Source organism: Corapipo altera, unplaced genomic scaffold (assembly GCF_003945725.1).
Source record: "Corapipo altera isolate COAL_440 unplaced genomic scaffold, ASM394572v1 112, whole genome shotgun sequence".
Lineage (NCBI taxonomy): Eukaryota > Metazoa > Chordata > Aves > Passeriformes > Pipridae > Corapipo > Corapipo altera.
The window spans coordinates 1,035,394-1,049,188 of NW_020884899.1; the positions used below are offsets into that span (position 1 = coordinate 1,035,394).

The window sequence follows — 13,795 nt, forward strand, 5'->3', positions numbered from 1 at the left end:
TTTCAGCAGACCTACTATAAAATTTTCAGTTATTTGACTTCGATTCAGTTAACATTGGGACTCTGGTAACTTTTTTTTAAAATACATAAAATTGTATTGAACAAAAATAGTTTTAAATAATTTTTCGTATATTGAGTGATTTTCTGCGGAAAATATGTAAGAACTAAGAAAGTTATTGGTTACAGAATCTTAGCAATATATCATATCCAAAGATCAGTCAATGCTGGAGAAAAAAAAGTAAGCTAAATATAATTAAAATAACCTAAACTTTTCAATTGGCCATTAATTAGGTAGATAACAGAAAGACACTGATTTTGCTGTAAATCACTGTATTGTGGGGTTTTTTTAATTAAAATCTAAGGGACCATATGTCCATAAACAGGTTGGTACTTGTCTTATCACACCACTGTCTAAACATTGCTGTAAACATCACTGTAATCAGAAATCATATTATTAGAAGTGAAGATGCAGTAAGGATATATGAATTCTGTACAGATGGCAGAGGTATAAGGCATAGTTTTATTCACAGGTATACCTGGAAGATCACACTGGTTTTATGTGCTCTGTTCGGCAGATTTTTTCAGTCAGGAGCCAGAAACTGCTGATTACTTGCATCCCATTTGCCAAATACAAAAGCTTTATTAGTCATAACAGCGCTGCTGTTCCAAACAGACAGATACAAATAATAATAAAAAAGATAAAAGAAGAAAAAGACTTGCCCCTTCTTCAGGGTCAGCTGTCTGTGGGCAGTTAAGAATGACTTAGGGTGGCTTCATTTCTAATGCACACTGCAAGTAAAATGACTACAGGGTGGATTTGTGTTTTGATCTGTTATCTTGCAAACAGAAGAATACTGATTTTAAGAAGCCATTCATTATGGTATTTGTACAAAAAGAAAACTGATCAATCTTTATCTTGGTTATATGTACATGTTCCAAAAACGCTTCAGAAGAGCACATAAGGCTAACAATTTGGTAAGAATATTTCTGCATATATTTTCCTCTTTCAAACGTATGAATTGTCTTCTAAAATATCAGTCAACTCTTTAAATTATATACACGTGTAAAACGAATCCGCTGCAATCTATTTAACAACTCTGAAAATTAATTATAAATAATTGTAGTGTTAAAGCATGGATAAGATGCTTTACCTCTTACTGAATTTTTACGCATTATTCACCATTTTATCCTAAGTACTGGTTCCTTCTCAGCCAGGGTGTAACAAGGCAAGGGCTGCCCTCAACAATGCAGGCACAGTTCACACACTGAAATCGGCTGGAGCTCCACATTCACCGGGGGTAACATCCATCCTTTTGTGTCTCCTTTCTCCTCACAGACAAAAGATCCGATCGTTTTCCACAGTTCGAAATGAATGAAAAGTGAAGCCAATCTAAGAACCCACGGGAGTTTGTCTAAAATAGAAAATGTTATTCTCTGGGTCATAATTCTTCTGCCGAACACAAAACTAAAGACAAAGTTGCACAGTTCTGCACCAGATCCAACACGGAGGAGCTCCGGGGCACAGAGAAAGCCACACGTGGCCACCATCATTACAAAAATAATGAAAAAAAAAACATTTAAGCCTGTGTGCAACTTCTACTGCACATTTTCAGAAGTGGAACATTTCACGTTAAAAGAAACGTATATCTTTCCTTCGGCTTCTGGTAATCAATAACAATTTAAAACAGGCGGGTACAGGATCTTCCTACAGAAAGTCTTATACATAGAATTAATCCAAAACATCCAGGAAATGTCACGTCTTACAAATCTAACCAATACTCCCAATGCATGTGTACAATACATGGAACGTGACGGGGAAATGTCTCATATCTATCTAATTTCTTAATCTGTAATGACCTTATTATCATACGGTAAATCAGGGAAAGAAAGCTATTTTTCTTTGTTTAAACACTCATTATTGTCAGTATTTACTAATTATAGTTCAAGATACCTTAAAAAGAGTGTGGCTGTTTCGTCACACTCTGCCACGCAGACTGCTGCACCACTCAATGCACTTATTCATAAATGACTACATAACCTCATGTATTTTGTTCAATTAAACCCCATAAGTGTTTTTTATTGACAAAACCTAATTTAGTTTTATTCAGTGTGACTGGTACACTGCTTCTGCCAAATAAGTGAGTATTAATGCCTCACTTTTTTTGTTTCTTTAAAAAACAGATGGAAAATTTTAAGAATTAAGGAACAGCTTGAATGTCACTTACATGAAAATTGTAGAAGTATGACATTATTGTCACTTTTGTTGCTTGCAGTGATTTTTAAAAGTATCTAAGTTACTTATCACCACAAAAACCTGGCGCTAATGAAAGAAAACGTGTTACGCTACAGTTAAAAAAAAAAGGAACATGATTTTACTGAAGGAGGCTCTTCCAACGTAGCTACTAAATTACCATTGTTCCTCCTTCAAACTGCAAGGGTGTTAAAAAATGTATCTTAATCCCAGCTACATTATCCTCCCAACAGAACTAAAGTGACATACACGTGTTGATTTTCATATTGCAGGGCAATCTCCCCTGAATGGAGCTTGTGCAACATCCTTACCTCACCGGGGAAGAGAAAGACACACTGTGTAAAGAAAGATTATGTCCATCACCTCCCCATAATTCCTCAACGAGATTAAATGAACAAACCTCTCTCTCTTCGTCATGACTAACAAACACATCAGCATTTTCCCACGCAGAAAGGATGATACAACTTCCCAACTCCAAGGACCTATCAAAATCTCTATGAAAGACATCACTTATATATTTTCTGTAAATCTTACCATTATAATCCTATTGGAGTGTAATTGCTGTGGCTAATATTCTTACCCTGTTATGAAAATGCTCAACATAAATGTGGCACTGAGTTGTTAAGATAATACATGATCATGCTGTGAGAGGGTAATACCTATACAATAGCCCTTGCCAATACCATAAATCTCTTTATTAGACAACAACCTATTACAGGAGATCTCCTTAACTGTTTCCCTACTTAGAGGGCCATTTGGTGTTACAATAACAAGCTGACTTTTCACATTAGGGAGGATTAGCCAGTATAAATAATAAATCGACACAGAGTTGCTGCTCTTTTAGATATGAGAACCCTTTCCTGGTGTTTAAAAAGAGAATCCAAACTAAATCCCCAAGATCATGTTAGGCTGAACTTATGTTAACTTTAAAGTTCTGTTAGTTTAAACTAACAACCCCCCCCCCCCCCAAACATCAACTCGAAGCAATTCACGCCACAGATTTATTACAGGGGAGCACGTTACACAGAGCTGTTTCTGTTTTATGAAATGTGCCTGCATACTGCTTTATCTCCTAACATCAGAACAAATCATCCTTAAATTTACTGAAATATTTTAAAGTAAAATGATTGCCACCATTTTTCCAGAGATAAACAGCACAGAACTCATCTAAGTACCACCTATTCTGCTTCTTGCTCAGCAAGCAAAACTGTATTATAAATGAATTATTTTCTTCTCTAAAGTCTTAACTTTTTGAAGGACAACACCCTTCCATCATCCAGAGAACTAAAACACAAATTATAAGGCATTCAATACACCCCATTATTTGTTTCACTGTGCTACATGAAGGAAATATCACTATTTGAAATACGCATTTCTGATTCTTTAAGCCAGTTTTTAAGTTACAATTTACAAATAAACTTAGGTTATGACATTACTTGCTCTTTGTTGTATTTACTGAAGCTTAAGAGAAATCGCCACAACTGTTTGCTTGGTTTATCGACTGATCGATAATATTTGGATGAAACTCGTTCCCCTTTTTATATTTTAAACAGAGAAAAAGCAAAACTAAGAGTCACATCTGCAGTCAGCTCGATTCTGATTCATAACCCTGCTTGCATAAATAGAAAAGACTTACCCATTGCTTTTTGCTAGCACACTACCCTGCACGGGCTGCACCCAGGACTGGCAGGGCTCTGCTGTGTCTCCCGTGCTGACAGGACATTTTTACAATCTGAGAAGGCACTTTATGCAACAAAAAATCTGCTTCCCATCACACAGAGCACCAAAACTGTCCTCCTGCACCTCGACAGGCAAGAATGTTCTCCTCAGCTGCCTCTCGATTTTTTTATAAGAAGGCACTTCTTTGAAATACGAAGTATTTTTGAAGTCAGCTTTTGCTTACTGATGTTTTAAAATTTTTGCCCGCTGTTATTTACTGTTCCTGATGGACAGTCTTTTTAAGAGCTGTCTTGCAGAGCCTTTCTGCTCTGCATAACAGAGAAGGCACTGTGAAATGAAATTGTACTTACTGGAAACAATTCAGCTCTGAATGCCTTGATTACTCTGATTATCTCATATACAAGCTCCCTCTGCAGGTAATAATAAGAATGAGCAAAAATATGTGAAAAATGTGGGTAACAGCCGGCACAGGAAACCAAATAATCAGTCATCATTTTAAAGAAACTCCCCCAGAAATCCTTCTCCAATGTTATCCAACATAAGGAGTTAACACAGAAAACATTCTTCTTTTTTTTTTTCCCCAGCTCTGTGTCTCTTCTTGTCCTCTTGGAAAAGATAAACATTCAGCTTTAGTTTTCCTATATCAAAACACACAAATTTTTTCTTCTTAAATGCTAAACTCATTTTGGAGAGAAAAAAAAAAGAAAAAAGAAAAAAGAGGAAAAGAAAAAAATCACAAGAAAAAAAAAATTGCTCTGCTTACCAAGAACTGAATAGAAATTAATGACTACCCTAAAGAAAACAAATTGATCCTATCTGATGCATCTCCCTAACCTGAAACCAAACAAAACAGCAGCATCTCTCATTTTATTCACTGCTGGGAGATAACACCCAATGCCACTTTTGGATACAATCACACATGCACTCCGCCCAGGTTTAAAATGCAATTAAACTGAATGGTAAGTTACCTTGAAAATAAATTAAAAAAAAAAAGTCCCTACCAACTCACATCAAATCATGAAGTAACAACATAGTTTTCATCCAACTGGAGGCAAATGTTTTTCTTCCAAAAGACATCACCCTTAGAGCGTCTGAAGTTTGCTCACTATAACAGCATGAGCTTTATAGACAAAAATCCCTTCAACGCAAATGGGAAAGAGCTTCAGTGAGGGAAGCCATAAATATTAAGTACATCATAATTAAGCCTCCATCCTATCTAACCTTTAGCACAGAGAAAAAACTGGGAAGCCATCAGGCAGCATTAATTTCTCTTCTTACATGGAAAGAACGACCGTGCCCCTGCAGTTTTGTTTCTCTTGCAGAGCCAGATCTCCCTTTCTGCCAGGAGTGCTCTCAGACCCATGAAGAACACCCACAAAATAAATGCACACACACAGGGCAGAAAGTCACACGTGTACTGTGTCACTTGAATTTTCACTGGAAAAATAAATTCAAAAATATAACCTTTCAAGGTTTCAGAGTCAGCTTTAAAAAAAAAACCAAAAAAAAACCCAAAAAAACACACTCATGATATTCCAGTATGGCTACAGCCATTACACGGGATAAATGTAGGACAAATTTTGGGTGTTCACTTTACGATGATGAGACTGCTGCATGCAGAGCTCTTCTTTGCTGCTGGAATATCTTTAACAGTTGGATCTACAACCGGTTACTATCAGATACTATTACACACGTCTTCAAATGAGGAAAAGAAAAAGGAAATAAAGAAAGCAGGGGGGGAAAAAGATTACATTTTGGAGATATGATGCTCTAATCGAGCACGGGTAAGATGCTCTAATCGAGTACGGGTAAGATAAGTGCCTGAAGGGCAAAAGGATTTCTTCTCACTTTCAAATTATGTCAGCCAGCACCTCCCCTCCCTCTTCAAAACAACTCCCAGCCTCAGCCCATTTTCCTGGCACAGCAGCTGAGGCACCTTCTCTCCTTCAAGCACTTCATACTGATTTACACAAGAATCAGCCTCACTGATTGACAGTCTGCATTTAAGAAATACCTACTAGGTTGAAGTAAATAAAAACTGCTGGAGAAACTGCCCTTCGACGTTTAAGTGACAAATTTACCAATAGTTATGAAGGGGTCTTCTGCAGAACAGACATTTTGTTCAAAATGAAAATGCAATCTTTATTCATTCTGGGAAAGCAAGGTTGTTTCCAAATTGGTCACTTTACACAGAAAAAGTCTACAAGATAGTCCAACAGTCTAATGAAAGGATGCCTGGATCAGACGGAAAAGAATTCTGCCTACCATCAACACAGGCATCAGGAATTCGCCAGAGAAATGCAGAGTCAACAGCAGAACTTGTTCTCAGAAATATTTTCTTAAAATGGCACTTTATTTAGAAGCAACGCTGCCTACTGCAAGGGAATTGTTTGAGAGCGCTCTTCACCCCGGTGCAGACTGCTGTGCTGTAAAAAATTAAAAATACGATACTGTGAGAGAATAGGTAGAAAAGTGAACTAAGGTCTCCTCCTGGTATGTGATGGCTCTCCAGCACTGCCCTCGCAGGAAGGTTTCAAGTGCACCAGAGCCCAACAGCAGCAAAGCAAGGATGACAGCCAGGAACAAGGTCGGTCATCCCCTCCCCAGCTGGCAGAAACAACTTTAGCAGTAATCGGCATTATTATTCTGTCACCTGCATTCAGAGCAGTAATCGGTGTGAGGTGTCGGCTGATCGGAAAATGCCAACAGAGGGCACAAAGGAAAAAGCAGCAGCCAAGCCTGAACGAGAGACTGGGGGCTTTATCACATCCAGAGGCAACCGAATAAACAGGAGTAGCCTAATTTTTAAAGCATAATTATCCGGCGACAAGTTGTTCTGCTGCTCCTTTGCTGCTATCCCCTGTTTTTTCAGCAGCTGCAGCCACACATCTCACGGTGCTGCACGAAGGAGCTGCACCCCTCACCCGGTGCACACCCAGGGCTTGCTGCTCCCACACTGTCCCCACCACAGGAAGCAGCAAAGCAGTCCAAGGTATCAGAAAATTCCCCTCCCTGCCATAAAAGGTATGAACACTCCCACGCAGGTCTGTGCATCGAGACATCCCTAATTTAAGTATCAACATATTAAACACATTTTTATTCGTACAGCATCAGAGCTCGGGATCTCAAATAGCACTCCTCATTCCTGTTATTTCGCTCCGGCTTTTGTAGCTCATTGTGGCCAAGTAACACATCATTAGCATAGTATAAAAACATTCATATACATGGATCAGTGTCAAGCCAATCTGTGTTACATTTTGAAATCCATTCCCCATTTTCCCCGATATTGCCGGTTTTGAAAAAGGAAATGCCTTTCTTGGGTGATAAACACATTGTAAGAGACTGTTAAAGGAAAAAGACAGTAATTTCAGAGTGAGTTAGTACACCAAGGGACAAAACAGGCAGACTCAGATTCTGCTGTATTTGTACGAGGAAATGGCATAAGATAAATCTCCTATGACAAAAAACTGCATTACGTTAAAAGGAAAATATTCCTAATACTGCGTCTCCAAAAGAAACACAAGTAGCTTCTTACCAGCTCTAACTAGATTTTCTCTGAAGATAGCTACACTCCCTACTGAAACACAGACATTGATACTTAAATCTTTCTGTGTAAATGTTAGTGTTTATAATGTGCTCCTAAGAGATTAAGATTAGAAAAAAAAATAACCACACAACCAAGACAGGCCCTATTTTTCTCAGCCCATGATCACTTGTCAAGCCATGATTAATGCTGTGCTCTGTAGAGGGAGACATTACATCTAGGCTACAACAGACCTAAATTTTACCCTAAGGCAGAAGTCTGATTTAAACATCTCTATTCAAAGTGACATTTGTCCTCTCTTTTCAACCAGTTTCCTCTGAAATTCCAGTAAACTGACTTTGTGACCTACAAATGGTCCATTGATTCTAACTTGTCGTGTTGCCTGTCCTTGTAGCAAAGTTAGTTTTGGTGACTGAATGAAGCAAGATGTTATGCATTCAAGAAAAATCCAGGAGCAGAGTCCATTAGGTGCTCTATTAAATGCTTGGTCGGATAACAGTGACTGGAATTTATGGCTATAAGGATTCCAGCTTACACAGAAGACCTAAAGATGAATACTGAGGTCAACATTAAAAATCAGAAAATATTTTGATATTCAGAAGTAACAATGGCCTTCCTATTCCGAGGTGATGAGCAAAGATATCTTTTTTGTATTACAGACAAGAACATGGGCATAGTCAGAGCCACCCTGAAAAGTAATTACATTTTATCTCTTGCCTTTCACTCTGAAACGTCTGCTAAGGTATTTACATTTGTCTGTTACATGAACAACAAGAGAAAAAACTAGTTGTTATCACTTATCTCAAGTAAATACTATTTCTCCAGTGAATGGTGGTATTCCATCTATTTTATAAAGTTATTGTTAGATCCTCTGATTTATCTGTAACTGCTGTTGAAGGAATCAAAATAAGACATGCTTATACCTTAAAAAGAAATAGCCAAATAGCAGACCTGGACATGTAGAATAGTCAATATCCTTCTTACTGAACATGAAACATGGCAACATTTGATAATGTTAAGCAATTTAGACAGTGCTGGCAAGTTCCTACTAGCCAAAGTAATCTTATTTCTGGTGCTTTTCAGGGTAAATTGATTTTTTTTCCCCTCCTCTTAGCTGCTCTGATAATTGGACAAATGTATACAAGTGTGATGGGATTTTACTTAGCAGACAACACACAAAACATTCCCCGAACATGAAGTACCTTGCTCATAAAAACGAATTTCTGTTGCAATCAAGCAAACTGTATCTAAGCTTGCTTTGTGCCAGGGTAACAATCAACAGCATTTTGCCAGAGACTGCACTCCACCTGCAGGTGTTGAGCACTGTGCCTGCTTCAGTCAGGCTGCAACGCTTTTTACTGTTATGCCTTCCTAAATAATTTGGATAATGGCAAGCTAGAGCTGGTTGAATCATTACAGCACCTTCTGATAATCAAAAAGAAAGAATTCGTGACATATGCGTGTCACATATTCTTCTAAAACCCATAAAATCCTCCATTTCATGTAACAATCCATAACCTGGAGATGCTGCTACGATTCTCGGTTTGAAGACTTTCTTCTTCCTACGGACTCAGTTCCTGGTTAACTCTCAGTTTGCACCCCGAGAACGCTGCACGACCGTGGCACTCACTAACTCAGAGTATTTCTATAACCAAATGGCTGATATTAAGCAACACAATCTTCCCAGTGTCTGCTGGAGGGACACACCTCATACATCACAGGCTGAAAAAAACATGAACTCCAAGAAAATTAGCTCCTGAAGAGGGCTTTAAGCCTGTCATCCTTCACCTTCCAAATGAAGGATGTTAAAAAGAGTCACACCTGTTAAATAAAGACTAGAAGTATTCTCTACACCAGGTATATATTCACATTAAAATGCAAGTTACCAGTATTCCAGAGCCACCTGCTACTTTTATTTGAAAAAGAGTTGGAAACAAAATGCAGCTATCTTTGCAAACTACTTAAATATTAAACACGATTGTTAAGAGTATTGAGAATGGCCTTAAAACAGCTTGTTGTTCTTCCAGTTTTCCTGACATCCAGTTACACCCGTGATGGTTTAAATCTTTTACTTGTTTCAAATTGAGGGTTTAAAAAAAAAAACAGACAGCCTTTAAGTTTAAAAGCTGCACATAAATACTTAAAAAAGGTGTGAAATTCTTGCAATTTCAAATCTCTTTTGTACATCACAAGCATCAATCCTAAAAAAATGCTTCGAAAAGGGTGTGTTTAATATGACACCTCCAAGTAACATGACTGACTGTAAATTTTCCTGGCCTGTGCTCTGAAGGATATTGCTTTATAACTGACTGCTCGTCTGCCTAGGCATGAACGTGAGTTCCATTATACACCAGACGCAGTTTAACTTCTTCACTTGCAGCTGACCAGGTAAAAAAAAAAAAAAAATCACTAATTGCTACCTCCAGTTCCTGTATAATCAGTCACCCACAGATATTGCTCAGTGGACATGCAGAGGAGACAGAGCATTTTTTTATGTAAAATATCTCCAACCAGTTACTGGTAGGTTATTCATCAGTAGTAGTAGTAGTATTACTAGTACTATGCACGGTGCAATCCTCTGCAAGGGCCATACTATAAGTCACCATTATTTTCTTACATGTATGTCAACATCTTAGGTGGGCACAGGATGAGCAAGGGCTTGGAAATACAAAAACATTTAGTCCAAATTTCAGTAAAAACTTATGATTGTGTTTCTGTGCTCTCTAAACACCAAACAATTCTTTCTACTGTATGGTTATTATGATTTATATGAATTTATGACATGCTATCTAGGAACGTATTTCAAACATAACTTTCATAAATACTTTGCCCAACTAGAGACTTCTCTCTCCAAAATCCTTAAGTGAAAATTGTGGACCTTTCTAAAAAGCTGTCATTCAAAACTGTAGCATTTTTTCTTCATTATAACTATTCTCATTTAAAAAAAACTCTTAATCAAAGTGTCATGCCTACATATCACATTTTAGAAAAACCAATCGTGTTATTACATACTATTAACCATAAAGACTACAAACGCCTAAGACTTGCTTATTTAAATTTTAATAAGGTACTTCCTTACTAGAGACTAGAATTCCTGAGTAACCCCCTTCCCTGACTTTATGCATTAAAAGCAATAAGAGATAAATAAAACATTGAGAAAGCTTCTGAAGTGATCAAATAAGAACTAACTAAGCAAACTTTGGTTTTTTTAAAGCTCTCCTCTTGCTCATTTTAAGAAGGGAAACACCCAGAAGCCTGGTGTTAATGTCTCTGCTGATTGTGAAAATTGCAGCAATAAAAACTCCAACTGCTTGTTTTAAATTAAGACTTGCAAGACTACATGTGAGATCTGTATCTTTACATTAGTTTTTATAACATTTGGAAGTTTAGTTGCCTGCTTTGATGTTGGTCTATTAATGAGCAGGGGAGCCAAAAGCCAGAAAAAAAAAAAATGTTTACTGGAAATTCTCAAGTCAAAACCTGAAGTAATTGGTTTGTTCTACCCCACATGATTCAACATCCTGATCCCCCAACTACCAGCTCCCTGAGCTATCTGAACCTCTACGCTTTTTTACTGTTGCCAACACATAGTAACCCACGGTGATTGAAAATGGCAGCTGAAGTGCTGCTGCAGCACATTAATTTTTCTCTAAGTGGTCCAATTTTGTCATCTGAATGTTGAAAATTGTCTTTCCGCTACTTTTTTTTTTTTTTAAAATCTTCGGAGATTTGTCGAATTTGGGGTTGGCGTCATATAAACCGAAGTGCAACATTTTCAAGACAATTTTTAGATTATCCCTAATAGCTGAAAGGATAATGCGCTTTCTTTATAGCACTCTGCATTCAAAGCAGACTAGTTAACAGCAACTTAAGTGTGATAATGGCACTTACATCAATATGTTCCTTTTACACCACCAAAAGGTACTACATCAGACAGCTGAAGACATTAGGTAAATAAACGGCTGGAAATCACCTGAAAGTAATTATGGCATTTTAGGACCACTAAATACATCTATTTACAAAACGCCCAAGTGGTCGTCTCCATCTGGGAATGACAGAAATCCATATAAATCATTTTATTAAGCGCAGTGTTTTTCACCAAGACATACCATATATACTCAGTTCCTTCATGAAATGAAAGGACACTGATGCACGAGTGAAGATACCCTACTCTAAAGGCACATCACTTTCGTGGCTTAAAAAGAAACAACCCTCAAATGGTGAGCCAGAAGAAAAATAAATTATAAAACAAACAAACGCCAAACAACAGCCCAAATGCTACACATCAAGCACTTAAACTTTTTAAAAACACAACTGTATGTTTAAAAACACAATTGTTTTAAAAACAAAATTGTATGTTTTTACTATGTGTATCATTCAAGTAAAACATTTGGAAAGAAGCAAGAGGCAAGGAAAGCATAGGAAGTTCTTTCTTGCCAGAGATATAAACCAGAATATAGTTCCAAAGAAACATCTGGCCCCTGGAAAAGGTCCCAACTTACTGATGGATAACTGGATTTTGCTTGGCTTTCGGGTTGTTGGATTATGAATATTGATTTGCAAAGACAATAAAATGGTAGGCCGGGCCACATCCCCTCCCAGACTCAAAGATATAGTAACAAAAGAATAAAAAACTGCAAACATGTAGTCACGTAAAACAACTTGCAATGCGATAACTGTTCTACAGAGCCACTGGAACAGCACTCCTGCCATAGCTGGTTCCAGATTATTTATTATAGGGTAATACTAACCGCAAATTAGGTTATCTTAGTAAACACAGTATCACTGATTACATGAGATTACAAGAATTACTCATTTTCACTTTTTCTGGAATGAAAAGGAAATGGAAGCATATGGCCGGTGGTGATCAAAACTTCTTTTAAAACTCTCCATAAAAATATCTATTCTTCCAGCCTACCCACCCATTAAGGTGGGAAGCATATTTGTTTCAAAGGCCTGGAATCGAGAGGTCTTTTATTGCAAGATTTCATTTGTTTTCTGAAGTAATTAGAAGGTGCTCCCCATTCAGCCCTGCACGCAGTAACGTGTAGGCCATATCCAGAGCAGGAGCGGCAGAAAGGGCTTTCTAAATCCCCCTCCCAGAGACATCAGAGACCACGCCACAGTGCCTGTCATAAAAGGTCACTTTTTTCCCCTCGGAACAAACCATTAATCAATGGAGTGTAATTGTCCGAGCGTTCGCGAGAGCTCTGCAGCGGAGGGACCTTGTTTTTAACTCGCATAATTGCAAAACAGCAAAAGTTCAGAAACATAACCCAAATCCACCTCCCCATTTTACCCCTTTACAATCCCCACTGCCCTTTGGGCCTCTTCTTGGAAGCAAATGGAAGACAAGCTGAAGTTTTCTCAATTGAGCCGGAGCTAAGAAACCTTTGATATGCTAATACCCTCCTTCAAACGGTAAGAATTCACACTTGCATTAATTCAAACAATTTCTGCAGAATGATGCGAAATGGCACCTCTTTTCGTGGCAAGCAACAAAAGGAGGGAGCCAGGGCGTCTGAGGAAGCCAAACAGCAGAACATTTGTTCCGCAGGACGCCTTCCGTCGCGCACAGGGGCATTTCTGGGCAAAGAAAACACACCTGAGCACCAGCAGAGCTCTTTACTTTCTGACAAACCGCGCTCAAATCCCAGCAGGGCCGGCGCAGACTAACAACAAGATGTTATTTTTAGAGCCAGACACAGCCACGGTGCCTCATGACACACTGTTTTCTGTCTCCAGATGGCCCCAGATTTCTACATGTGAAAATAAATAGAAAATAAAAAAAAAAAAAAGAAAAAGTTGCTCTCACCCCACCGCCGACAAAGGGTAATTTATCCCTCTTCCCACAGCCACCCCCCACCTCGCACGGGCTGGGGGGGGACGGGGGAAGGGCGTTCGGCAGAGTTACACCAATAAACCCGCAACAGGTCATTATTTACCGCCCGGGATGCTGCTCGGCGGGGCCGCGGGCCTGCTCGGCGCGGCTGCCGCAGGTCCCTCCGCAGGGCGCGGGGGGGCGGCCGGCGGAGCGGGGCGGCGGGCGGAGCGGGGCCGAGCGCCGGGCCCTGCGCCCTCCGCGGGGCTCCTTCCTTCCTTCCCTCCTTCCCTCCTTCCCTCCTTCCCTCGCTCCCCGCCGCCGGCGGCCCCGCGGGCGAGGCGCTCCCGCGGCCGGCGCTGCCCGGGCGGGGCAGGCAGGGGCGGCAGGACCCGCGGCTCCGCTTACCTGTGCGGGCGAGCCGAAGGCGGCCGGGCCGGGTGTCCCCGGCGGGACCCGGGGCGGCCCCGCAGAGCGGCGGGAGCGCGGCGCGGTCGGTG

General features: G+C 39.5%; 1 protein-coding gene across 23 annotated transcripts in view; it reads right to left on the minus strand.

The window, feature by feature from the left end:
* ADGRL2 (adhesion G protein-coupled receptor L2) overlaps positions 1-13,795 on the minus strand; it is a 173,805-nt gene that overhangs the window by 141,353 nt on the left and 18,657 nt on the right. For 22 of the 23 annotated variants that reach the window (XM_027648943.1, XM_027648934.1, XM_027648941.1 and 19 more), the window contains exon 1: positions 13,704-13,765. The exons of the other annotated variant lie outside the window; for it this stretch is intronic. The gene's annotated coding sequence lies outside the window, so the exon portion shown is untranslated. Of the gene's footprint in view, positions 1-13,703; positions 13,766-13,795 lie in introns of those variants that run through there. 23 annotated transcript variants of the gene reach the window in all.